Here is a 25,434-nt window from a genome sequence, read left to right as displayed (position 1 = left end):
ATATTTACCTCTGTAGCTGCCTTTGCCAATGTCCTCTGTGCCTTCACATGGCTCTGCATTACTGACGAATGTCCGTTTAGCTCAGTCTAATAGACTTTTATTGTTAGCATTTGTTGGTGGACAGGTCTACTAGTAATGAACTCCATTTTTAAAAATCAGAGCCTAATTTAATCCCTCCTTATTTTTGAAGGGTGTTTTTTCTGCATATAGAATTCTTTGTAGACAGTTCTTTTTTTAAATTTAAATACTTTAATATATCATCCCACTGCCTCCTGGACTGTGTGGTTTCTGAAGAGAAATCAACTGTTACTCTTACTGAGGATTTCTTACATATGACAAGTTGCTACTCTCTTGCTGCTTTCAAGACTCTCTTTGGCTTTTGAAAACTTTACTGTAATTTCTGTCATTGTGGCTATCTTTGAGTCCATCTGGTTTGTAACTTCTTGAGTTTCTTGAATATGTCCATTCATATTTTTCATCACATTTTGGCCAGTATCTCTTCAAAGATTCTTGTGCCCCTTTCTATCTTCTTCATATCCAAATTTGCTATGAACCACATTAGTGAATTCTTAATTTCAGTTATTGTACTTTTCAGCTCCAGAATTTATATTTCATTCCTTTTTACAATTTTTATTTCTTTATTAATATTCTCTTTTTGATGGGACATCATTTTCTTGGTTTCCTTTAGTTCATTGTCCATGGTTTTCTTTAGTCCTTTGAACATATTTGATACAGTCATCGGCTAGTCAAAGCCCAATGTTTGCTTTCTTAGAGACAGTTTCTGCTAATTTATCTTTTTTCTCCCTGTGACTGGAACATAATTCCTTTCTTTCCACACCTTATCATCTTCTGTTGAAAATATTCTTCTGCGTATTTTATTTCTGAATGTTTCACTGTGGCAACTCTAGAAACCAAACTCTTTTCTCCCTGAGTTGTGCTCCTGTTTGATGGGGGTTGTTTGCTTGTTAATGACTCTTCTAAACTATTCTTCTAATGTCTACATTCTCTGTCATACGTGATCACTGAAATCTCTGTTCTATGAACTTAGTAGTTAGCCAGTGTTTTGAAAGAATTTTCTTAAATTCCTGGAGCCAAGGAAAGAAAAGAAACTTCCTGCAATCTTTGTAGATTGGCTCTGTGTTGGGACACTTTTTTACTGCTTAGCCAGGGCATTTCCAACTGTGCCTTAACCTTCACTCCCTGTTGTGTGGAGCGTGAAGATCAGCCAGAGGTGAAAACGAAGTCTTTTCAGGCTTTTACTAAGAATGCGTGTATTGGTGGGAATGGGTTTGACCTTCTTGATTCTCCAGTGTACACAAGAGCTTTTTAAAGCCCTTGTTCTCATATATCTCACATTCCAGTTTCTTCTTTCCCAGGAGTCTCGGTCTATCTATTGCTTTTCCTCACTGCTTTCTCTTGACCCAAGATGCTGCAGCCAGTACTCCTGCCTTTAAGTACTTTCACTGAAAGCTCTCCAGACCTTGAAATGCTCCAAGCCAAACGAAACCGGTGCCAGCCTTTGTGTCCATCATTGAGGGAGCGGCCAGCCAGGTTGCAGCCTAAGACTGCAGTTCTTTTTTATAGTAAGACGTTTATTGCTCCTATGGCACTTGCAACATGAACCTGGTGTCCAGGCTGCTTTTTTCATGGCTTCTGACAGTCTTGAGGGTGGGGGAAGGTAGGCAGGTGAAGTAAAATGTCACGGCACTCTTACCGCAGTGAAACAATTCCTTTCTCCAATTAAGCTTTATCTTGGCTATTGTAAGTTTTTGACTAGATTCCACCAGAGTTCTGTAAAAGTTAATTCTGACAAATTTTGCCAACTTGTTCGTTGTTTTTCTAGGTGGACAGAGTCTTGGAGCTCCACAGTTCACCATGTTGCTGAAGTCACCATACTGTTTCACAGCCTCTGCTGTAACCCGTATTTCTTCGTTTGTTTGTTGGCTGCACCACACAGCTTGCAAGGATCCCGATTCCCTGACCAGGGATTGAACCCAGGCCATGGTAATAAAAGTGCTGAATCCTAACCACTAAACCACAAGGAACTCCTCTGTAATCCATATTTCTGCCTAATTTGAGCAGAATAGGCAGCAATGTTGAGTGTCAATTATGGGGGAGTATGTTACTTCCAGAGACATTCTTTTTCACTTCTGGGGCAAAAGGATTTTTGATCTTCCATTTACCTTGATTAGGTCTCATTGTGCTGGGCTCACAGGAACATGACAGGTCTGATTACAGGAGAAAGAATCTAACCATTGATCGAGGAAGCTACTCTGATGTTGGTCTGGAGTACACACACCTCTGTGCTTCATCTTTGACTTGTCTTCCTCCTCTCACATAGAGCTTGTTAAAATGTGACTTTTAATCTTCTAGTGATCTCTGAGAGACTATTTTGGCGGCAGGTCTGGGGCATGTATATCATCTTTTATACTTAGCTATTCACTCGATGTTTAGAATAACTTCGCACATACCCTATGCCAGGACAAAAACAGGAACTGGAGAGAAAGGAAGAACAATGTATATGGTCATATCCTCATATAGCTCACTGGCAGCAGACACTGGGTTCCAGATAAAAACAGTCTATCATTATATAATAATGGAGCAACGATGCTCCCTAAAAAGAAGTGGCAAACTACCTATAGCCATGACTTTTGTGAACAAGACAATGTTAGCAACTTCCGTAACATGCACATCTATCTTCTCTCAATAGATTCATGGAACAATATTCTGATTTGTGCCCTTCTTGTCTAAGTAAAAGCAGGCAACTCTGAAACCCAAATGGATATCTAAAAATCAGAGCAGGCCTGTCCCTGTTATATCAGACTTCTTAACCCAATGTTAACATGAAAACCAGTCACTAAATAGTATGCTCCTTCCTTTGTTAAAAGGTTATGAACAACAATGATCCAAGTTCTACTAACTTTATGAAATCTCATTGGTTATTTGAAGTGGAAGAAAAAGAATTAACACCTGTTTTTTTTTGGTAAAATTTACACGAAAGCCATTTGGGGAGGGGTGCTAAAAGGCCAATGAGTATATTTAACCAAGCCTGGGTAAACACTGGATTACTACCTTTCCATGGATGGGTAGAAAATTAGACAAAAACTATATGAAGGAGAAGTTTCCTATGGGTAGGACATGATTGTAATCTCTGAATGAAAAGAAACAAGAGGTGAGCCCTATAATCACCCTACCTTTCTGAGCCACTTTCCAGAGAATGACTTCATAGTGGGAGAGAAGGACACCCAATCACACAACTGTGGTCTCATTTCATTGAGGACAGAAATTCATGGAGGCCAAGGCAGCTAGAATGTCCAGGGCAGATACCAGAGAGAAAGAAGTCACAAAAAGAAAGAACAACAGAAATATTCATAGGTTTCTATTTGAATCTTTGTCTCTTCTTTGTTCTTTTCCTGGCAAAAAATAATAACCAAGGACCTATAAACTAAGCAGTTGTCAGACTACACAGGGATAAGCAACTTACTAGTTCCAAGCAATGTGGGGAGGCTATGTTGAATATTTGGAACTGAAATTCAGTAAATAACTCAGTAGGGAATCTTACTAGGCGGGGCACTAAACTATCAAACCTGGGAGGAAAATATTTAACGATTTATTGAGATAGCATTCACATACCACATATTTTACACATTTATATAATACAGTTAGGCAGTTTCTCAAAATGCCAAGTGTAGGGTTACCATGAAAGTGAAAGTGTTAGTTGCTCAGTTCTGTCTGACTCTTTGCAACCCCATGGACTGTAAGCCCAGTAAGCTCATCTGTCCATGGAATTCTCCAGGCCCTGAGAATATTGGAGTAGGCTGCCATTCCTTTCTGCAGGGGATCTTCCCAACCCAGGGATCAAACCTGGATCTTCCACATTTCAGGCAAATTATTTACTGTCTGAGCCACCAAGAAAGACCACATAGTCCCAATTTTTCCACCCAACAGAAAATACAAATCCATAGAAACAATAAAATTTCAATGCAAAATTATCCACAAATATCTAAGAAGTGGAAGCAATTCAAATGATCATAAGCTGATAAATGAAAAAACAAAATGTGTTATATCTATGTAATGAAATATTATTTGCAATAAATGGAGTGAAGTTGGGACACATGCTCCAATATGGGTAACCCATGCAAACCTTATGGTTAGTGAAAGCAGCCAATTATGAAAGACAACAAATTATATAATTTCTTTTGTATGAAATGTCCAGAACAGGCAAATTTATAGAGACAGAAAGTAGCTGAGGGCTGGGGAGGAGAAGGTGGAGAATGAGGAATGACTGCTAATCTGGGGAATTATAAGATGTTCTAAAATTAGACTGTTGTGGTGATTGTACAAGTCTATGAATATACTAGAAAACACTCATCTGTACATTCTAAATGGGTGAATTATATGTTACATGAATTAAATTTCAATAAAGCTTTTTTTTTTCTCATTGGTTTTAGGGAGCATAAAAACTGGATATAATACCTGATTCTGTATTGGATGCTCACAAACAAATAAATGAATTATTAAAGATGGTTAGAGAAATTTGAATATGGAATGGACATTATTGAGACAAAGAATATTGAATATTGACTTAGAAGCATAAAGATGACATTACTTTTCCCAAATAAGAAACAAGCTAACAACAGGGGAAAAAAAAAAAAAAAGGTAGCTAAACATGTATACTCTTATCTACTTTTGGCTAAGTTTTTAAAATAACAGGTAAGTGTGTGTGTGTGTGTACACAAAGATTTGGAAGGACATATGATATAAGAACATGCTATTATTAATTGTGGTAAATTCTGGATAATAGAAGATGTTTTTATTTTCTCATTTTTATTAAAAAAATTCTTTACACTGTACATATATTTATTTTATGATTTTATTTTACTTGTGTATATAAAAAAATGCAAACTATAGAGAACAAAGTGACAACCTCTCAGGCACCCATCATACTGTTTCAACAATTATCAGCAGAGTTTATTCTGTTTCAGTTGAACCTCACCCTTATGCTCTTTGTGTTATTTGGAAGCAAATTAAAATGTTATTTTTAATTCAAAGACTATCATCAACTTGATACTTAATTAACTTGATGTAGATGCACAGAAGAAGGTCTATTAGGTACATATCAATCTGCAATTGAGGATAGAGTAAGGATGTGGAAGAGTGGGTGGATCTTTTATGATAGAAAAGTATTCATGTAGAATTTTTAAATCATGCAAAACAGAAAGATATCTTCTTTTTAAAAAAGGGGCATTCTTCCATATGTACTAGAGGCATAAGGTTTTCCTCAAATTAGTAGAGGTCCAGGCAAAGAAGCTGAAGGGGAACTGAACTAGAAATCAGGAGATGAGTTTTACTTCTATTTCTGTTACTATAACAACAATATCTGAGTTACTGCTTATAAGGATAAAGCATATTATTCACTCATTCCAATAATCTCTTTGAGCATCTACTATATGGCCCTCATTGTCCTCACTGCTGGAGATACAGTATGAATTCATTTCCACATTAGTCAAGACTCTTTGGTGGCAATTAATGATGACTCCAATGCAAACTAGCTAAACCAAAGAGAAGATGCAATGGCTTGCACAACAACAGAATCCAGTGATGGCCGTGACTTCACATGCATCTGGATTCAGAGGCTATTAGAGTTTCATTAGAATCTAGTTTTTCTGTCTCTCCATGCATCTTCTCAACTCCACTTTCCTCTGTGTTGGTTTCCCTTACATGCAAACTCTCTCAATATGGTGACCCCAAGCTGCTCCAGGATTATATCCTCACTACAGCAAGACCACGTGCTCTGGGTATCACCTTTCCTCCTCTAAGCCTGTTATAGTCCCGTCTCAATAGTCTTTTGTTTTAAATCCAGTGTGCCTCAAGTACAAGGTCTGGCACATTAGCTGCTATGTAGGAGATCAAACTAGTCCTAAAGGAAATCAATACTGAATAGTCACTGGAAGGACTGTTGCTGAAGCTGAACCTCCAATACTTTGACCACCTGATGTGAAGAGCTGACTCACTGAAAAAGACCCTGATGCTGAGAAAGACTGAAGGCAAATGAAGAAGGAGGTGGCAGAGGATGAGATGGTTAGATAGCATCACTGACTCAGTTTTGCGGTTTTTAAAATTTAATTAATTTCCTTATTTTCATGTTGGCTGTGCTGAGTCTTTGTTGCTGCGCAGGCTTCTCTCTAGCTGTGGGCAGCAGGGGCTGCTCTCCAGTTGCAGTGTGTTGGCTTATTGCAGTGGTTTCTCTCGTTGTGTAGCATGGGCACTCGGGCACTCGGGCTTCAGTATTTGTGGCACGTGGGCTTGGTAGTTGGTTTCCAGGCTCTAGAGCACAGGCTTAATAGTTGTGGCACGTGGGCTTACTTGCTCCATGGCATGTGGGATCTTCCTGGATCAGGGATCGAACCTATGTCTTGTGCATTGGCAGGTGGATTCTTTACTACTGAGCCACCAGGGAAACCCTCTTTCTTTGTGTTTTAAATTTTTATTACGATTTTTAAGAAGTATTAATTTTTTTATACTTTTACTTTTAATCTATTTTCTGAAGTTTTGGAAGAAATCCATGGCCCATTGACTCATGGTGGTATTCTAGGCTGATTTCCAATAAATCATCATTGAATGTTTCCCTGTTGAACTATCAGTGATCCTGCCTGGGGATACTTTGCCAGTACAATCCATGTTATTCACACTTAGCTCTGACAGGAGAAACTGTGCTTGTGTTTTCAGTTATCATTTCAGGGGAAAAATGCTCATTTCCCACCTCTCTTTGCAGAATTACTTTGTTTCCCTATTATCCAATGGAAGGTTGCAGAATAGCACAGTTCTCTCCCCCACCACTACCCCGCCCTCCAGAGACAGTGTAAATATCTTTCTACTTTTTCTCCTCAAGGAGGTATTCTAGAAAGAGAACATAAGATGGTGTAAAATCCCTCTTATCATCTATGAGTTGGGCTTCTTGGAAAGTCATCTGGCCCTTCTGAGCCTCAGTTCTAACAACTCTTAAATGGAGACAGTAACGGGCCTTTCCCATAAAGTAGTTGGGAGGAGTATGGAAAATGAGGTTTATACAGTTCTAACAATAGTGCCGGGGACAGACACATGTCACCTTTCCTCCTCCAACGGCACACCACGCTCAGATTTTTTTCTTTAGGTATCACTTTACTTGTATGAGCATTTCTCTCTCTTATTTTTTCATAAACCCCTTGAGCTTGCTGAATACAAGGTCTTTTCATGGAGAGGGGTTCCAACCAATGACTCGCTGCTTTACAAAATATAATAACTTTGATACTCCTATCACCAAACTATGATACAAACAAATAATAACCCCACTATATTTGAGACTGTGTTATATGATTCCTATTTCTGTTTTATCATTTTACAAGTGAGGAAACAGGTTTGTAGATGCTAAAAACTCTCTGCAAATTCATTCAGCTGGTGAGTGGTCAGCTTAGTCCCTAAGCCCAGATCTGATGACACTGGACACCCAGCCCCTCTGACTCAGTTGCACATCTACGCAGTGCCTAGGTCTCTGGCATCGCAGCCTGGAGCAGTATCAAAACAGCAGGCTAAGAGGTAGAGTCTTCAAGGTCCCACACCTCATGGTACAGGTGTATTGCATTGTGGGATTGGAGGTGTACATGCTCCCAGGGGAGAAACCTGGGCTGCGAGAATTCCTCTCTAGCTCTACAGCTCAGTCAATTGTGTACAAATAAGCTCTTGTTCTAGTACCTCTGTGTGGTGCCCATTCTCTGTTCACGGTCCCTCCTCTGAGGGTCTTTTTCATGTTATGGTCACAGGTCTAGCCTGGCTTCTCTGTGTATGTTTTGCTTTGAGTCTCAGGTCTGTGCGCCACAAGGACACCCCCTCCTTGCCCTCATACTGCACTGAGGGTTTTCATGTCTCAGCTCCCTTCTTAGCTCTGCCTGCCAGATAGTCCAGTCAAACTCTATAAATTGTTGTGGGCATGTGTTTTCTCCAGTGTTCTTCTGCAAAGTAGCATCATGCGTCATTTCTTGAGACTTAAAATTTAACAGCATGCCTATTCCTACAGTGGGAAAACATTTTATATCCCTTTCCACTGACTTTTCGCTACTTTAGACGTTCAGGATTTCTCTTCTCAATAGCAATGGGTCATTGCAAGCCCTTCCCAGTTGCAAATGAACAAAGTTTGCAAAAACTCCAATCTAAGTTTATAAAACAAGAGTGGATCCCTTAGTGCTGGGTGGAGATAGTGGAACTGCCAGGCATTTATTTGATCCTTAGATCTGGATTCAAAAAGAGACAACAAAAATGCACCTCAGAGCCAGACACCAGGAAACGAGTATAGAAGAACATGAAGCAGGACTCTAAATCCAGACCATGCAACTGGAGAGTCATGTAACAGCACTGTGACTCTGAGAGGTAGAGATGGAGAAACCTAACAGCGGGAGGCAAAGGGGATTAGACCAGGTCCAGCCTGTCCTGTAATACTAGTGAAAAGAGTTGCTGTCGTCTTACAAATGTTACTCTTTTTGTCTTCCAAATGGATATTTGGTATATATTTGTATACCCGTATTAAAGATGGGAACTTTGAGATTCAAGGAAGTTAGATTATCTGTCCAATGTTCTAGAGACAATGAGAGGACAAGCTTTAGATGTCGATTTGTCTGATTCCAGAACTCACACTGATTTTCCAGAGATACTGTATCTAGGGGGCTACACTTCAGGATTATCCATGGAAATTAAGATGGTCTCTGACTTAATGAGCTGATGGGGCAGGACATTCCTGATGTACAGAGTGCTTTACCATGGTACTTCTCAGGTGACGGTGGTCCCTTACGGTCCAAGGAGACAAGAGTGGTATTGCAGGAGCTCACACACGTGGATCATGGGTTAGAACTAGAGGGCTTGACCCTGGCTGAGATGTTCTATTTTGGGCCCCTTGGACCTGGCAAATAGCTTCTCCTTCCTTATTTCCCCACTTTGACATTTTACCCCCCTTCCAGGCTTCCTCTCTCATACCCCCATAACATGTCTGCCATGATTGGAGAAGGTTCATACACTTTCCCGTGTCCCTCCAAGCTTGTAATTCCATGGGGCATGTTCTAAAAATAAAATGAAACTATTCTGAAGTAAGAATATTCATTTGCTCAGAGCTAAGCTTCTGGGGAGCTCCAGGCAGTCACCGACACATTTGCAGAGAAATGTCCCATTTCTCACAGCCCTGCCACCTACTCCCCGAACCTCGAAACCCTGCAGCCTGCCTCTGGAGCCCCGAGTGACCAGTGCAGATTCTATCAGCCTCCATTTCATTAAAGATAAAATATACTGAGTGAGGATCAAAACCCAGAAATCTCTAAGCATCCCTAGAGCAACGATGGGAGCTTGGGAACCAGCAGTGAATGATGGGGGTGGGAGGTGTAGGGCAGGGAGGCTGTGAGAAGAAATTATAGAGAAGTAGATTGTGGTCATAAGAGGACATTCTAATAGTCTGAGCTGCCTGAGGATGAAATGAACCATTTTGGAAGGCAGAGAGTTTCTTGTTACTGAGAGGGCTGCAGAAGTACTTAAGGCGGCAGGGGAAGGGCTCACTATCCACTGCCCCGAAAACCTGACCCCCAGGTCTGCACAATGGGGACAGGGTTCTGGGAAATAACTACTTCATGTACTTGACAGTGAAGGAAGCTGTTAACCCAATCAGTCCTGTCATCTCCACTCACCATTCCAATCTGGACTGCATGAGAGCAGGGGACTGTTGGGGACTGCATCCCCTAGCATCAGTGAGCCGGGTGGCGGTATTAATCCAGCTTATGAGGGGCAGAGGAACGAATGAAGCTAAGCAGAATATTTGGCAGGATTTGAAAGAGTAGGGCCAGCTCTGCTTTCTGAGATGAGTACAAGGTCAAGTCATAGACCCCACTGAGGGGGCACTGTCGTCCAGGTGGGGGTCTTGAACTTTGAAAAGGAAGAATGCTGTGCCCTAGACACAGATTGTGTGCAGGAGGGTGGAGGAAGTGTTGGCAGTGGGCAGAGTTCCTTTGTTCCCTGATCCTGCCATTGGGCGTGAGGTTCCTACAGAAGGCCGGTATTACAGTGCCCAAGGAGGGGCCTGCGTGTCTGCACCCACTGAGGCAGGGCAAACGGGTGCCGACTCTCCCTGCAAGGGCTGGGTGCCTGCGCTTTCTCCTGCCTTCCACTGGGGACCACAGCATCCCACGCCAGAGGGAATCTGGGATTTGGCCAGAGTTGTGTTAAATGTGCTTAGCGGTGTCAGTCCTCAGTCAAAAGCAGTGGTTGTCAGAGTGTAGCATGTTTCAGAATTACCTAGATGGCTTTTTCAACCCCAGATATCTGGCCCCATCCCCACAATTTCAGACTCAGTGGATCTGAATGGGGCCTGAGAATCTGCACTTGTAACGATTTCCAAGGTTGCTGATGCTGCTGGTCTAGGGACCACCTTTTGAGTAGCTGTGGTCTAAAGTAACATTAAGACAAAGAGCACCCCAGGAAGTGGGGTTCGATTTCCTCCATACCTTAGTCTTGATTTCAGATACCATGCCAAGAACTAGAGATATCCCAACAAACAAGACAGAATCCCTGGTGTCAGGGACGTCTTGTCTAGAAGTACATGAATGGACTGTTACAAGGCAGAGTGCTGCCAAGACAGGAGTAATTATTGGGAATGATGAGCACAAGAGCATGTGTGCCTATGTGTACTTGGACATACAGTCCTGGGGACACTAGAAAAAGTTTCTGAACCATGTGACCTTGAAATCAGAAGATGATTTTAAGATCAGAAAACCTTACATCAACTCTGGGATCTGCCTCTTGTTAGCTGGTTGACCTCAGGTGAGGTAATTAGGTACTTGGAGCCTCAGATTCCTCATCAAACAGTCCTGAGCCACTCACTACCATGGACACGAGCATGTTCTAGGCATGGGGCTATGGAGAGTAAGCCAGACAGCCTGTTGCTGTTCCCAAGGAGCTCTTACTTTGCCAGTGGCTGTGTGACTGGGGAAGGGATACTACCACACAGAGGCAGAAACAAGATAAGCTGTGTCAAAATGCAAACAAGACAACCAAGACAAGGAGACATGGAGAAGGATAGACGATTTTAGGGAAGGATGTCTAGACCTCCCTGACCAGATAACATTTGAACTGAGGTCTGGTGGCACTAGGGGTAAAGAACCTGCCTGCCAATGCAGGTGATGTGAGAGATGTGGGTTTGATCCCTGGGTTGAGAAGATCCCCTGGAGGAGGGCATGACAACCCACTCCAGTATTCTTGCCTGGAGAATCCCAAGGACAGAGGAACCTGGCAGGCTACAGTCCACAGGGTCACAAAGAATGAAGTGACTTAGCACGCACGCACCAAATGATAAGAAGACAACTACATTTTCCATATAGTAGAGTAGATATGTAAGTTACATAACTGATGGCCAACTATCAACAAAATATGTTTATTATCTTCACCATCTTTCTCTTTATGACACTTACCGTTGTTATTATTATTACAATGATTACAGTAACTATAATGCCAAGAATGTAAGCATATGAGTGAGGCCCAGCAGAGCATTCAGGCCCTCCCAGGCACATTCAGAAAGGCCTTAAGTCAGTAGCCGTGAAGCATAGAGTGTTCAGCGGTCACAAATGACAACCCTTGAGATCTGATAACAGATCGGTGGAGTAGGCTGGACCCTGGCTGTTATCCTTGGGAGCCAGGGGAGAAATCTGGGTACCAACGTGACATGCTCATATTTGTGTTTTAGGAAAAGCACCTGTCTTTTCATCTTCTTCTGCTTGTGGCGTGGGGAGTGGGGGAGGTGAGCAAGACTGAGCGTGGGGAGATGCTAGCAGTCTGCCCTGGGAGGGGCCGTTGGGGCAGGTGGTGACAGAGATATTTAAGAGCAGTGATGAGCAGCTGTGGATTGGACTGGACAGCAAAGGCGGTCAGGCCATGGAGGAAGCCCGCCGTGGGGTCAGGACAAGCCTCTCTCCCACTTTCCTTTAAATTACAAGGAGGCTACGAGGAAGAGGACTGGGGAGGCAGGGCTTGGGGGAACCTGCTGTGGGATGTCGAGCAGGTGACTCTGCCACGTGGGGCTTCTTTCTGTCAAACAGGATATTTTCCTGCTTCCCAGGGAAGGGTATTGTGAGGGCCGAGTCAGATGGCAGGCATGAAAAGCACTTTGGCAATTGTAAAACATTTTTTCAAATGTGAGGTGCTATTTTTATTACCCTCCACTTCCTTGTATAGAATGTGACCCAATAATTGGATGACAGTGTCTGGCTGCTCCAGAGGCAGCAACAAAGAAGGAGATGGCCTCTGGACCAGGCCTGAGCTAGCCCCCCAGGGGCCCAGCCTTCCCAACAATGCCCTTAATATGTCTCTCATTTAAAATGACTTGCCAGGCAAAGCTGTGTACATCATCAGAAGAAAGGCAGCAGCCTCAGATGATTCCGTGGCTGCAAAAAAATAATCCCCATCAGCTCTAATGGGAGCAAAGATGGCAATGACATGATTACCGAGCATCTTCCCATGATTAAGCTGCACGGGGCAGCTGGCTCTTGATGCAAACAGGCACTCTCAGCAGGGGCATTCCCTGCACAAAGCATTAACGGGAACTTAAGATAAATTCCTCTTCATTGGGCGTTGGAAATGAAAACCTATTTAGGATAAGCCTGGGCATGAAGCACCGTAGAAGTTATTTTACTCATAGCTGATCCCTTCCTCCACTCCTTCCTCTCTTTCTTCCTCCTGCCCATTTTATTTCCCTTCTTCCTCCTGTCCCTCAGGTTTTTCCATCTCTGACTGCAGCATCAGAAAGTAAATCCCTGAGGCATACACTCCGATGCATTTGCCCAGCAGTTTACTAACTGGGGTGTCCAGGAGAGTGTCAGGCAACACCCTGCAGAACTTCTCTGTGTGAATACTGTGGGTGAGAATCATGGGAAACCTGTGGCCACAGGCACATACTTGCTTCTGTCCCATGGAATGTGGTGCACGGCGGGACACGTGGCTGTCCCATCCTTGTGTGTGTACATACGTGTGCCCTGTGGGACAGCATGGCTTCCTGTCCTCTCTCCAGCCAAGCACCTTGAGGACCTGCCCAGAGCATAGCGACTACCTCTATGGTGAGTTCCCCTGAGGTTTCAAAAGAATCTGCAAACGCTGACAACCTCATTTGCTGTGAAGGATTTTATATCAAGACTCCTAGAAGGACCACAGCAAAATAGCTCAGTCTCAAATTGCATACACAGTTATGAGTGTGATCTTCCTCTCTCCTTCACTTCCCCCAGTGATGAGCAGTCTTAAGTGTCCCAGCTCAACTCCCCAGAGCACTGCTCTTAACTTCTCTGACCAAAATCATGAAACCTGGAGGAGGTGCTGGATCTCTCTGGGTACAGACCCTGGACAGGCTCCCCCTGCTCAGAGCTGCTTTGCCCTTTATCCCAAGACCTTGGTTGGAATAGGCTATCAACTTCTCCCCAGAGGTTACCGCCTTTCCAGGATCAGACAGCATGCATTCAAGGCTGCACTGTTGACTTCTATAGGGATCGCTTCCTCGTGCAAGCCTCAGTACACAGCTGGCATTTGCATTAGTTCAATAAATGTTTACTGATTAGTGATTAGTGGGGATACAAATGAAAATAAGACACAGCTCCTACCTGTAAGAAAACCACACTCTAGAGGAAAGAGAACATGTAAACAAATAAGTTCAGGAGATTAAGTGTCCTTTATAATTTAGAGATGTTTGCATTTATGGATCATCTCTGGAGAAGCCAGGGTGGAATAGAGTACCTGACTCATAATTCCTAGGAATCCCACGTTATCACTGAAAATGGCAGTAATATTGCAAGCCATATTGTGATCTTCAAGTATCCGTAAGCACTCGTTCCATTATAAAGCTCAGGAAACTGAGGCTTAAAGCAGGTAAATGACTTGCCCAAGGCCAAACATTGACAAAGCACCAGAGGTTTAAATCCAAGTCTTACCTATTTGACTTCCAAAGTCTCACTCTACCCCAGCCTGCCCTTCTCTGATTCCTTCCTTTTTGGATGGGGACTTGCTATCAGCCTACAGCATGGTGGAGGGTGACCCTGTTTAGGTCAGCATCATGCAAGACTGTTTAAACTTCTGAAATCAAGCAGCATCAGACATGCAACATAAAGGAACATTTCCTCCATTCAGAGGGTCATTAACAGAAATGAAAGCCGGCAGATCATTGTTATGCATGAGGAAACAACATAAATGGAAAAATCTATGAAGATCACATCCATAAGTCTCTGGGGAATTCGCAGTGGAAACAAATGGGCCAGAGTGTGAAGAGGTAATGCTTCACCAATGGGAACCTGGGAACCATTGGACCAAGCTCTCAGCAAAATGATCCATTCTGTTTGGCATAAAATGAATTATCTGGCAAAACAGAGTAAAGGCAACTGAACCACCTGCTCCTCGACTGTAAGATCTATGGATGAGGGATGATTCTGGAAGATGAAGGACTCCTTAAGCATATCCCTCTGGGCATATGGAGACATGCTTGGCAGACTCTTCTGCAGGTGGATGGAGCCGCTTGGCCACATCCCTGCAAACCTAGCAGTGTTTGGAGATCAGAGTTTGTTTTACATTCTTCGGGTTCTTTCTGAAGATGGTATCTGGAAGATGAGTCCACTCCAGGGAGCTGGATGTGGCATTTATCATGATACCTATTAGACCAAGGGCTGTTCAGCAAGCCCTGGTCCTTGCTGACAAGAGAACAGTTCCTGGTTGATCAGGGGATGTTTGGTCCTTGTGTGTGTGTGCTCAGCTGCTCAGTCGTGTTTGACTCTTCACACCCCCATGGACTGTAGCCCGACAGCCTCCTCTGCCCATGGAATTTTCCAGTCAAGAATACTGCAGTGGCTTGCCACTTCTTCCCGACCCAGGGAACTCGCGTCTCTGGCATCTCCTGCATTGGCACGTGAATTCTTTACCACTGTGCCACCTGAGAATCATTCTATCCCTACTTGGGCATAATCCAAGTTTCCCCCAAATCTCTACTTGGGAATCCCATCCGACTTGTCCTCAGAAAAGTGTCTTTCTCATGAAGATCTGATTGATTCATTAGTGCCGAACCATCAGCCCTCTTCCTCTCAGGGTCCTTTTGCAGACACTATAGAGTATGAATCACACAGAGAATTTTTTTCCTTGCCCATCATCTATGTTCACTGTGTACAGCAGCACCAAGGTTTTCTGAGAAGAACCTTAGGAGAGATGATAGCTCTCCTCTTGCTGCTGCTGCTGCTAAGTCACTTCAGTCGTGTCTGACTCTGCCTCAGATTCAGTCATTTTATACAAGAGAGGCTATGGGAAGCTCTATAAAATAGTATGGTTCCATCTCTTCTTAAAATTAAAAATAAGAAATATAATGGTGAATTTACTTTCATTGGATATTTAAATACATGTACTGTATTAAATGCTTTTCATAAATTGTCTCATTTAATTGCCAAAGATACATCTATGGACAAAATGCTCTTATTCCCATTTTATAGGGACTGAGAATCAAGGGGCCTACAGGACAGAACTAGGTCTTCACACCCAGATGTCTCTGCCTTCAAAGTCTTTATCGTTTACCACTATGTTCTGTGCTGCCTCAGAACACCTTTTTTTCCCCCAGATAAACAATACAAATGAGAGGATTAAATGCACTGAGATGTACTCAGTAAAGAGCATTGTTTAATTTTGCTTCATCTTAACATGAAAAGCTTTGTTAAGCTTTTTCAAGTACCACTGCCACTACAGAAGGTGTGTCCCTTGCTGACCTGTAGGTTCAGAACAGGACACTCCTGTAGAAGCTGAAGTAGTTGTATGGTTAGTGGTGGTGGGGCTGGTGATATTGATGAGGATAGTGTTTACTGAGAGACTAGTATGTGTGAGGTGTTTTCCATGTATTATCTCATCTAATTCTTACAATTTTGATAAAGAGTAAGTGTTATTATCATCCCTATTTGTAATAGATGAGGACCCTGGCAAGGAGACCTACCTTGCCAAAGGTCATCACTAGGAAGTGGTAACACAGGGATTTGAACCCAGACTCACCTGAATTCTCTTAAAAGAAAAGTGTTTGCTTTTCTCTTAAGCAATGGCAGGTCACCTTCCCTGGGGGGGTGGGCCAGCCTCCAACCCAGCAGAGCCCACTCTGATAGCTCAGACTTTGAAAGGACTTGAAGCTTTTCTTTCAAGGTCATATACACACACGAAAAAGTAACCCCCCCTTGTCCATCTGTCCCACTACCTTCTAAAATGCAAAACATCCAAGCCTATGGAAGCTCTGCTGTCAGCCACAGAGCTCTTCTGCAAGAGGCTGGGCCGGGAAGAGAGTCCCACGAGCCTCATTGGAGCAGCGTGGGCATTGTTCTGTGTGGAACTCCACAGACCAAGAGTAGATTAAGGCTCCAAGATACACGAATTTCAAAATTGAAGCAATAAAACACATTTTTTTTCTTGGCTTGCAATTGCCCCTTAACTAGACCATGAATAGCAATTACACTATAAAGCCTAACAGGAATTTGTGGGTAATTAGAGTATGTCTTGGGCTGTGGGTTCTAATGGAGGAACCCGGCTAATCATTGAGTGATTCTCACCCTCTACCAAGTGATAAAATCATCATGCAACGCCTATCAATCACTCAGAGAAATTGTGAGTGTGATTTTAATTCCTGTTAGAGTAGGACTAAGAAGGCTGGCAAACCACTCTGCCCAGAAGGCTCTGCCTGCGTCCTTGAAGAAGAAACAACAGAAGCAAAGGGGCTCCTGTGGTCTGGGAACTAACAGTGTTCTGTCTGTAGTTGATTCACACACATTCAGCCCTCAGTACAGCTGTGTGGAGAGCGTAGCTTTACACCCATTGCACAGACCAAGATAATGAGACTTGGAGTGATTTACCCAAATTCATCTAGCTAGTAAGTGATAGATACAGAATTTAAATCCTTATGTTTGATTTAGGTCAAACTCAAAGTTCATGACCATTTAACTGTACAACTGATCAACATTTATTGAGTACCCACTATGGGCAGCGACTTTCCAGACATCATGTGATTTAATACTTTCAACAGGTACGTCAAGCATGTGTTTTTTATCACATTTTACAAACTGGAAAGCGGAAACAAACAGGAATGGTGGAAGTTCCTATCCTGGACTGTCACCAACTCCTACTCTTCCCATCACACACACACACCACACATCACATACCGCATTTCTTTGGCCTCTCCATCTCTATTTTCCATTAACTGAAGCTACATTTTGGGGATTCCCTCAAAAGCAGGCCATGAACCAGCAATACAAGAGATAACCTAAGAAGCAGCACTAGGAGGATGGAGAAATGACAGGAGGAAGGGAAGGCAGCCAAGAAAGGATAAGTTAGTAAGGCATCTATGAATCTCAGCACCTGGGTTTGGCCTCACCAAGAAGTGAGAAAACAGTGTGGACCACACACAGCAGGATTAACTCACCAAGGAACGACCCTGGGGGAGCTGAGTGTTCATCTACTGACTTCAGCAGTCATAGTTGGGAAGTTCCAGAAGTGGAAGAGTGCATTCTTCCATGCTTTCAGCACATGGCAAAGCTAGAAGAATGAGTTCTCGAACAAGAGAAGGCCTTCAGCAAAATAATTCAGGCACAAGTGGTAAGGACCAGTTCAACAGCAATGGAACAAACTAGTCTTCAATGAACCAGGAAATAGAGAAGGGGCAACACCAGGAATAGCTTTGGAAGATAGACCTGGTGAGGTCTGTTTGCTGTGTCATTGTCTGGCAGTGATCCACCTGGGCTGATGATTATCATCTTCCATTCAGCCAGGAACTCACATGTGAGCCAGGGAGACTGCTGTTCACATCCAGAGTGCATTAGAAGACTCTAGGGGTAAGACTTGTTTGATCCCAACACTGCACTTATCTGGCAGGCATTTGCTGCCCAAGATAGTGAGTCACCTACACCTTGAAAACTGCCTGAAAACCATACAATAAAAGGCAGTTTCTGGTCTATAAATATCAAATCATTCTTCAGATGAGTTGTCTAAAACAGTAAAGTGTAATCTGTAACTTCTCTGCCCAAGGGGTCATGGGTTTCTTTGAAAATCTATTGAAATTTCCCAGCTCCATCCCAGAAATACACACAGAAGATACAAAAAGACATGCTGCAGAAAGCAAAAGGGACACTTTTATGTGGGAGTGTTAATATGTAAACACAAGTACATTTAATGAATTTGCTGGGTTTTGTCTACTATGAGCATTTCTGAGTCCTAATCCTGGTAGTGATATAAGCCTGTGTGGACTCAGAAGAAAAACATCCTTTATGGTGTCTATGAATGGCTGAGGGCCAGCTAAGACCCTTGTCCTGTATCCTCGTTCCCAGAAGCATCAGGACCACATGCTTCAGCAGAGACAAGAGCATTTTGTGAATCATTTGCTCAGTTCGGCTTTGGGCCATTGGTTTCCTTTCATGTCAGTGTCCTTCCAGAAAATGATTTAGGTCAAGCTGGAGCATAAATGCTGACTGGTTTATTCCAAGCTCTCAAGTATGCAAAAAAGAGTGACAGAAAGTACAAGACCAGTTTGGAGTTACTTAACCCGGCTAAGAGATGTTAGTCTTTCATGGAAAACATACCAATCTGCTGACATCTCGAATCTGAATATTGGCTCGCTCTTTTTGAAAAAGGAAACCTCTGCCTGAAAGTGATATAGTATCTACCACCTTTTTACAATCAAATTCCTAAACTTGACTTGCTTCCCTACTATGCTGCATAAGTAAGAACTATAAGCACAGGGACCCATAACTGACCTGATATTGCCCTGTGTCCTCATTTTCATCTCTCTTTATTCCCTCCTGCAATATTCCAGGACAGAGAATTGTGTCCTGGAGTTTCAAAAGTGGAGTCATTCTAAATCTACTTTGTGCCGAGGGGCTCTTCCACGTAAAAATAGACTCCGTTCCACTCAGACTCTGAGTGACCAAAGAGGGATCACTTAACCGCAAGTTCACTGCAGAGCTTTCACCCCACTAGGCTCCCTTCCCGTGGAAGAGGAATCTGCTGCCATCTGTATGTGACAAGAGCAAGTGGCTAGGGGACTGTTGGAGTCACTGAATAAGGATTTATTCCTCCTTCAGAGATTAAAAAAGAGGTACATTTATGTCTTTGCTGCATCTTTCCTGTTTTCTCTTACCTTCATTTGTCCTCAATAAAGTATACAGTCGTCAACAAGCCTCTCAAATGTCATGCAACAAGGGTACACGAGAGTGACAGGAAAATAGCAAGAACTCCACCCCCTCCTCACACCCTCCTACCTCCTGTCACCTCACCCTCAAGATCAGAACATTGTGGAGATATACACACGTGGGCTTGGGAGCCAGGTAGTTCTGATCAGAGAACTGAGCTTCGGTCTACCAGCCGGGGGACCCCGGGCAAGTCCTCTCCCAGTATTCCCTCCAAGTGGTGACACTCAAATCTGTTGGAGTTGTCGAGAAGTTTACATGAAATAACATATGTGAAATATTGGATGCATTATAACTGTCCAATAGATGTGAGGGCTCTAGGTTCCCAGAAGTCTATCTCACTTTTCCATGCCCCATGTTAAAGTATAACCACATTACTGTGGATCCCACAAGAGCAGGCAAAGAGACACATTTCTAAAAGGAGGTATGACTACAAGAGACATACTTGGCCTCCTTATACCTTAGTGAGACGATGATAGGGTTTTCAGGTAAAATACAAGGCATCCAGTTAAATACGGTTTTGGTTTAAGTACTTCCAAACTGGCATAGGCTACACTTGTACCAAAAATTATTTATTGCTTATCTGAATTTTTAATTTAATGGGCTGAACTGTATTGCGCTTCACTAATTCTGGCAGCCTACTTTCGTGTGTATCTCGTGACTCTCCACTTGCCTTACCTGGTTGAGCAACGTTAGGGGCTCAAGGGCACTAGTCAGATTAGGTTGGCCTAATTTGGATCCCATGTCAAGATGACTGTCCTGTATAATCTTAATCATGTTTTAGGCAACACTGGAAAGATGTTAACAAGCTTCAGGCAAGTAGACACAAATATCTTTTTTACGATACGTAAATTTGCCAAGAGCGGTACAATAGCAAAATGAAAACAGAGCAGCTAGAACCGGATAAACCACATCACCTCTTCATTCAGAGCATCAGTCTATGAGGGAAATGTAGAAGTTTTGTCATAAGTGTGGAGATATACTTTTATGATATGTAGATTTGCCAGCAGCAATTTAAAAGCAAAATGAGAACAGAATGGCTGGAACCCATAGAATGCTCACTACTTCTCTATCCAGGAGCATCAATCTCCAAAGAAATGTTCACATATTTTGTTTCTTTTAAGAATATTTCTTTGTCTCTGCTGTTGTAAGAAATGGGAGAGCAAAACTCCCCAAAGGACCGATGAGATCAGTCCAAAGAGAAATTCAATGCGTCCTTCTAAATGCCTGAGTTGTGGCTGTCCTTTTAGAGGAAGGTGGTTCTTTGGACAGGGGAGGAGGCAAGTAGACTTTTAGAAGGATGTGCATTGGGAACATCTGAGATCATAGGCTAAATCCTATAATCTAGACGTTTTTGATGCATTTCCTAGTATATGGTTCTCTTGTGTCAGTTGCCTATTGCTGTGTACCAACCACACCCCTCCTCCACACACACACAGACAGCTTAAAAATATTATCTCTCACAATTCTGCAGATCACATGAGCTTAGGTGGAGTGCTTTTTCTCCTCATGTTATTGGCTGGAATTGCTATGGTAACCAAGCAGGATCCTATGGGGTCTTCCCAGAACAGATCGCACCCTCATGTCTTCTCTCTGCCTTTTGTCTGTAGAAAAACTTCAATCAAAGAAACAATTTAATTGGAGAAATGCAAAAAGAAAGGAAAGAAATGCAGAAAGATGGGAAAATAGTAAAACAAGGTAAAATAATAAGTTTATCCATTAAACAAAGACTTTTAGTTCCTTCTCAAGGGTTAAGATAATATTCTGAGCCATGTCCTTTGAGCTGTTTGGCAGATACTGAAACCCCCACCAGTTGGAACCAGAAGGTTGATGATGCTGTCTCCCGATCACCTCATCAACCAATCAGAAGAAAACCCATGAGTTGATCATGCACCCCACAACCTTTTAAGCAATAGCTGCCTGGACCCCTTGCTCGGTGCCCCCCAATAAATGCTGCACCTTCCTTCGCCTTCCTTCATGGATTGGCTTTACTGCCCTTGGACAAGCAGATCCAAGTTTGGTTCAGTAACGCTTATCAGCAGTAGGCTTGGCTAGGCTGGAACAACAAAGGTAACACACCAGAATGGCTGGTGTTTATTAGCGCTGCTGCTGGGAGCTTGCTAGGATGTCAACTAGAGAGTGTGTTAGTGCAGGGCCTCCACCCAGACTAACTGCCCGAGCCTCTCACAGTTCAGCCACTGGGCGCCAAGAGAAAGTGTTCCAGTCTCTTAAGATCGTCTGCACATCTCTTAAGATCTAGACCCACAAAATATGCAAGGTCACTTCCAAAGCAGACCCGAAGACCAGGCCACATTCCAGTGCAGGGGACTAGATCTTAAATCTTGATTCAGGAAACAGCAAAAACAAACAAACAAAAATGACCACCATCTGTACCCACAGTTCATCCTGTGGCCGCAGATCATTTGCATTCCTCCCACATGAAAATACACTCCCCTATACCCCAAGAACCGTAAACATTCTATTCAATGATAACATCAAACTTAGGTTTGAAGTCCAGGATCTTACCATTTAATCATGTTCGAGAGTGCATGAGAAACTTACCCTGACAGGTCACTCCTTGGGGGTAGTCTTTTAGAATGGTTCTTCTTGACTTGATGACCTAGGCATCAAAGAGACACAATCTAATATTCAATGATGGAACAGGCATAGAATAACTAGTCTAGAAACTCATGTTCATAAAAGGAGGAAATATGAGGTATGTAAACACCACTCTTTCATAGAAATTCTGAAGTCCAGCACATTTCACGACTCCTGCTTTGGGGGCAAGGGATGTATATTGATTAGGACCTGGTTTTGCTCCCACGGTAGCTTTGTTAGATCAAATTCTCCTTGTTTGTTTGTTTTTTAAATAATTTATTTCTTTTTGGCTGTGCAGGGTCTTCAATGCTGTGTGAGTTTGTCTCTAATTGCAGTGAGTGGGGACCACTCTATAGTTGTGGCGTGGGGCTTCTCATTACGGTGGCTTCTCTTGTTGCAGAGTACAGGCTCCAGGGCACACGAACTTCAGTTGCTGTGGTGCCCAGGCTCTAGAGCATAGGCTCAATAGTTGTGGCACATGGGCTTGGTTGCTCTGAAATATGTGGGATCTTCCTGGATCAGGGATTGAATCTGTGTCTCCTGCATTGGCAGGTGGATTCTTAACCACTGGATCACTAGGGAAGCCCTCTCCTCAGGTTCTAACTTTGTTGTCTGAGCTCTTGGTTCTACCTCTCTGAGCCATCTCTCCTGTATTGACTATATTTTCTTATTTTCTATAGTCTTGATGCTCTGACATTTGGGACCTTTGTCCTCAAGTGAATACTCCTTCCAAGGCTAGCTAATTCCTAGAAATAGTAAACAGCTTCCTTAACAGTACACCTTTGATATCAACCAGTCCAGAGTCCATATCCCCAACCATTTCCTTTATTAAATCTCACACACTAAGCCAATGATTCCTCTAACCTAAATCACCCCAGAGCAAGACACTTGAGAATTGGGGACCACCTCTATAGCCTAGAGCCTATTTGAAATTATTCAAACAATCTAATCCCAAACCTAGCATGTTCTACTCTGTTTCATCCGTTTCTTCCTTCAAAAACCCAATTAAGTCTCTGGATTATACCTGCCCTTCTCTGCCATCTGTGGTTCTTCCCCATAAGGCCCTGCATGGCATTGCATGCCTTCAGCTTTCTTTTTGGGCTGCACCATGCGACATGGCGGGATCTGTTCCCTGACCAGGGATTGAACCTGTGCCCCTGCAGGGGAAGCATGGAGTCTTAACCATTGGACCACCGGGGAAGTACTGGCTTCAGCTTTTGCCTGAGAATAGAAACCTTTTCCTTCATGGCAGTCATTTCTGTGTCTGCTGTCTTACCATCTTTGATTAAAACAAACCCTAGAAACATTTAATACATCTCCTTTTACATAAGAAATGGTTCGTGTTTACAATACAGTAGCTTTCTCAGGATGCTTCCTGTCTAAAGAAGATTGAGGCTATGGATGCCTCCTCATTTCCTATAAGTCTGGTTCAACTGTGAAAGAGATCCACTATAAGCACTGTGGAATAGGGAATTTATTACAGTGGTTAGAATTTCCAAAGTCATGGAAGGAGCTGGTTCTATTATAGAAGGGGCTATTATAGAAGGGAAAAGTGGATGATTATAGGAAAGTCACAAACTGGATGTCCTGGATAAATGAAGGTGAACAAGTAGAAACTGGCTGATAAAGCACCAAAGCGGACAGTGAAGAGGATCTGGGAAAACATCTACGGAAAGCTGTTGATTTTATGTGGATGTTGCCTTTGGGGGCCTGCAAACTACTGTCTGATAATGATCAAGGACGACCATTGGTTAGCAGAGTTAGCATCTGGAAGAAGGTCCGGATGCAGAGCAGACAAGCACAAGGATCAGCTGGACACCATCAGGCACATGTGCATTTGATCTTCATCAAATCTTTACCACCGTTGCCTTTACTTCAGGCATTCAGTTTCAGCTTTTCTCTCCTTTGCTGAGGACAGTGTTTCCCACTGCCCATCGCAGGAGACTGTCTGCCTTCCCTAACTCTTTGTGGGCAGACTGATCCATAACGTCTGAATCACTTAATCTTTGCCTTCTGGTCCAAGAGAGAAAACTTAACTGCTGAGATTTTAATATAGTTAAATCTTGACCTCCTATGAGCTCATTCCTCCTTTCCTTCCTCCCTTTCATCTTGCCTTCTTGCCTTCTATCCTTTCTTTATACAAGTCCTATGAATTGAGTGGGGCTTCCCTGCAAGGTAAAGAATCTGCCTGCAGTGCAGGAGACCCAGGCTCGATCCCTGGGTTGGGAAGATCCTCTGGAGAAGGGAATGGCTACCCACTCCAGTATTTTTGCCTGGAGAATTCCATGACAGAGGAGCCTGGTGGGCCACACATAGTGCATGGGGTCACAAAGTGTTGGAACACAACTGAGCGACTATCACTTTCACTTTGACATATTGAGTACCTAAGCCTGAGCTAGGTGCTGGGACAGGTCGCAATCTGAGTCACTGAGTAAAGATACAGCTTCATTTTTCTGTGCTTGCCTACCTTATTTGCTCATCTCACGGTTGTAATTTGAGGTAACATTTGCAAGACTGTACTGGGATCAGGGAGGCACCCTGCTTATTCTCTAGCAGAGGACAGGAGACAGACATTCACTAATAGGCAAAGTGGATACTGAAAAGGCCAGAGGGGAGTTGAAGACAAGCTACTGCAAGGTTGAAAAGATACATTCAAGTCAGATTATGAGAATCTTTTAATGTTGGTCCTAGGGATCTTTTCTGTGCCTAATGGGAACCATTAAAGACTTTTGAACTGGAGAAGGCTATGATGAGAGTTGAGCTTTAGGGAAGTGTAGCAGGCAGTGCTGCAGAAGGATGAGGGGATGAAGATGACTGGAGTTAGCTGGATCAGTTGTGGACTGAGGAAAGGTGTGCTATTAGCCATTTGTTAAATGAATCTCCTCGGAGCTGGAACCTTGGTGGTGCATCTCATCCTGGGATGACTGTGGGAAACTCTGAGTTTTTACAGCTGTGGGCTCGGGAGGTACTGGGGAAGGGTTGTGTCATCCTGTTGGTGGCAGTGGGGTATGAAGATAGTCGGACCAGGGTTTAAGGTCTTCTGGATGACAAGGTATTTGCAGGACTCAGGACACCATGTCATCCAAGACAGGTTTTCACTTGTCCCACAAGGGCAGTAAAGTATTCTCTTGGTCAGTCCCCTCTGACAAATGAAACTTCTCCTGCCATCATATCAATAGTCACTGAGCTAAAGAGTTGTTGGAGATAATTTTTAAACCAGTGAAGCATATTTCCCATAAATCATATTTAGATTTACATCCATTTATTCACAAATACTGGTTAAGTGTGTGCAGTGGGACCGTGATATATAGAATATTAATGGTGGTAGAGGTGAGAGCATGTCTGTCCTTTCCCTTATAAAATGATAGTGATTCTAGATGGTGGTGCTTTCTTTACTTTCCTTTTTAAAATAAATAAACAATGCCCTGACATGGCAAAATAAAGTATTGGAAAACTTATGTTTATACCCCACTTCTCTTCCTGTTCCATGATTCTCAGGGTAGAAATCATTGCTTCGTGACAGAGGAGGCACATTGCTTTTATCCTGTTCAAACGTTTATGATGGACTTATAAAGGCAATGATGATATTCCTATCAAGTTTCTGCAT

This window comes from Bos javanicus, chromosome 28, assembly GCF_032452875.1.
Source record: "Bos javanicus breed banteng chromosome 28, ARS-OSU_banteng_1.0, whole genome shotgun sequence".
NCBI classification, from domain to species: Eukaryota; Metazoa; Chordata; class Mammalia; order Artiodactyla; family Bovidae; genus Bos; species Bos javanicus.
The sequence above is the reverse complement of the archived record's forward strand: the minus strand, read 5'-3'. Positions refer to the sequence as shown.